The sequence below is a fragment of the Pyxicephalus adspersus genome, chromosome 8, assembly GCF_032062135.1.
Source record: "Pyxicephalus adspersus chromosome 8, UCB_Pads_2.0, whole genome shotgun sequence".
NCBI classification, from domain to species: Eukaryota; Metazoa; Chordata; class Amphibia; order Anura; family Pyxicephalidae; genus Pyxicephalus; species Pyxicephalus adspersus.
Window position 1 is genome coordinate 40,801,133 of NC_092865.1, and position 3,205 is coordinate 40,804,337.

The following is a 3,205-nucleotide window of genomic DNA, read 5'->3' on the forward strand; positions in this document are numbered from 1 at the left end:
CCGGCCGGCTTCTTCTTCTCGGAGAAGGCACCCGACGCTGGAGGGGGAACACGGCGCTGGAGAACAACACTGGAGGACGACGCTGGAACACGAACACGACGCTGGATGATCACAGCGGGACCAGGTAAGTGATCAATAAACCTGGACTTTTCTCACTGTATTTTCATACATTTTGTGGGGTAAGCACAGCACATAAAACCTCACACATACTTACTAAACAAGTTTCCTTCCACACATGCCATGGGTTTGGTTCTGAGAACACACTATACTATACTATAAGGTAACAGATTATTGTTTACATTATCGCCAATATGGCTGCAGCGAACACCTGAGCATCACTAACTTCAGTCTATGCGATCCGCGATGCCTCCTACGCTCGCACGGTGGCAGTACAGAGCGCATCAAGGCATCGGGTTTGCGCATGCGCGGTGCCGTCATATTGTGGCAGACCGCTGACAGGTGTCCCGCCTCCATGTTATTGAAGACTAAAGCTGAGTAGTGAACGGGAACTGGCAGCTAGTATCGGAACTGAGCGGATCGCTGGTATGTGTTAGTGTAGGGCTGGGAGCCAGCCGGGCCTCACCTTTATGTAGAGGGGCGGGCAGTCCGCAGAGCTGAACAGTTAGGCTGGGGGATGAATGTGGGGTGAATATCAGGAACCTGTGGGTGTAAAATATTCACTTCTGACAGGTATCTTTTATCAGTGACACCACAATCTGCCTATTCTCCCCCTCTTCATACTTCTCACCCAGCAGGGGTCTGATAAAGCAGATATAACAAGCCAGTTAGCTTTGTCTGGTTTTGTACTTTTACCTACTTTATGTTTCCATCAATAACTCTTTTTTGTAATAAGTTTTTTTGGACCAATATTGCGTGGTAACAGATGTGTGCGATGAGCTGCATTCACATTAATCTGCAGGTTGGGGTACAATGGGGCGCACACTGATGTACATGGAGTTAATGCACTAACATAATGAAAGTTAGGGAGGATTCTAAAGAACCCGGGGCAATAAGAAAGATCAGAGAGGGGGCAATAGAATTACAAGGGTAGATTCTCAGTGGGTATAAAATTGTCTGATTGGGATTTAGAAGACTGTGTCCGTGAATATGTCATCTTTAGTCAAAGAGTTTCTGGTTGCAAATGGTTTGGTAAATTCATCTCCAAATCACACATTATTGGTCAATAGTTTCCCTATTCTTAGTTTTATGTAGCATGAGGATAGGAAAGATCCTCTGCCAGGTCCTTATTGCCGCCTGTGTCCCGGGGGATATTCACTTATTCCTTCATGTACTTGTTGATTATTATTACACCGTATTTATATAGCGCCATCATATGCAGAGCTGTACATAGTCCATAGTTGCATCACTAGCTGTCCCTCAAAGGAGCTCACAATCTAATGTCCCTACTACCATAGTCATTTGCCATTAATGTAGTCTAAGATCAAAATTTTTTTTCGGGGGGGCGGGGGGAGCCAATTAACCTAACTGCATGTTTTTTGACTGTGGGATGAAAACCCACCCAGACACAGGGAGAACCTGCAAACTCTATGCAGATATTGTCCTGACCGAGATTCAAACCTAGTGCTGCAAAGGCCAAAATGCTAACCACCGAGCCAATTGTTGTTATAGAAAGTGATGGCAAAACCAATAGGTTGCAATTGAAAAATTAAAGTGCACCTAAACTTAAATATTTTACTTTACATAAAAGGGTAGACAACCTGTATGTATATATAAAGTAAAAATATTGTTTTTTTTTTAAAAAAAAAAGGTGAAGCGCCTCCCCTTTCTGTCTTGATTACAGTGGGCGGCTCTTGGCTGCTCCTGCGCCGCATGTCCCAATCGGGAAAGAGATGCCACGTGTGAGCAGTAAGTTTGGCTCTCTTTTTTTTTTCCCTTTTACAGCAGGCTACGTCACCCGATCTTGTGCCTGTGCAGTGCGAGATCTGGTGACGTACCCCGAGGGAGGCTGATGATGCCGGCACCTGGTGCTTCCTCCGCACGGGACAGAGAAGAATTCCAGGACGGCGCAGCACCCAATCGAGGAAAGCTCTAGTTTGATCTGCAGAATTAAAGGTGTGATTTTTTTTTTTTTTCAGTGTAGTTCTGCTTTAGGTGAGTGTAAATCTTTCAATGGGGACTTATGTTCCAGATACAACTGTCTTAGAGGGTAATTGCCCTGATTTTGGGGGAATTTTCTCCCACTTCCGGTTGTATCTCCAGGACAGGAAATAGGAAAAATCTTCAGGACACATACAGCAAAAATAATACCTGACATGTTTACCTAATCCCCATCTCCACCAAAACATTGATGTCTTGCACAAAGGGGTCCACGTGTAAAAATTGATGTCCTGGGGGTGTGCAGTAATCCTTTATGTATCTATGCATTCTTTCTCATAATTTCACTTCTATTTTACCAATGGGGTCACATTTGTTACACTGAAAGACAAAAGTTATTGGCGGTGCAGCTGTTTATAACGAGGTGTTGTTATGTACAACATTTTTTGATGGATTTTATTGTTTTGCTGTGTTTATTATAGGGGAGTTTATACCCTTGTGATGTCCCTGTTATCATACCCTTTGGTTTCTCTACCACTTGTGTGGTGCAGCACATGGTAACACACGTAGATGTGGTGCCATCATTGTGAAGGGCCCTTTACACCCTGCAGATGGCTCTGCGTTGCATAGTCCTGCACAGGGTGGCACTGCTGGCATGCACATTCTTTGTCTCACTAGGCAGCTGAATAGCAACTGGTAAAAGGTTATCTGTATGAATATCAGAAATATGTTTTTAGTTTCCCCCTGTATTTTTATGATTTCTAGCTACAATTTTGTTACATTATCTCCAGCTGTGACACACAAATCACCCCTATCTGGAGCTGTGTTACTCCTCTCTCCTCCTCCTCCATACTTATATCCTGTGGAGGAGAGGAGGGGCGCTGTAGTCTGCCTGCCAATGGGAAGTGCTTAGATCCACAAGTTACTGCCTGGTTACTGGCTCACAGTAGAGAAAGTTTGAAGTTTTTCTGGCACTGAGAGTGGACAGAGAGCAGACGTATCTCCCAGCTGTGTGCGGTCTTTGTTGGTAGGTAAGTTATATATTTCATGCTGCATGCAAAGGACATTTTACATTCTGCAATGCAGATACATATCTCCTGTGTTTCTGTTCCTTGTCAGGGTTGTTCCAGTTCTTTGTAACCGTTAGGAC

The 3,205-nt window shown here is 44.3% G+C and overlaps 1 protein-coding gene across 3 annotated transcripts in view; it reads left to right on the plus strand.

Annotated features, from left to right (window-relative positions):
• Positions 1-432: 432 nt before the first annotated feature.
• ALDH9A1 (aldehyde dehydrogenase 9 family member A1) overlaps positions 433-3,205 on the plus strand; it is a 22,163-nt gene continuing 19,390 nt past the window's right edge. The window contains exon 1 of one of the 3 annotated variants that reach the window (XM_072420140.1): positions 433-543. The gene's annotated coding sequence lies outside the window, so the exon portion shown is untranslated. Of the gene's footprint in view, positions 544-2,934; positions 3,087-3,205 lie in introns of those variants that run through there. The other 2 variants (XM_072420139.1, XM_072420138.1) reach the window with 2 other exon arrangements.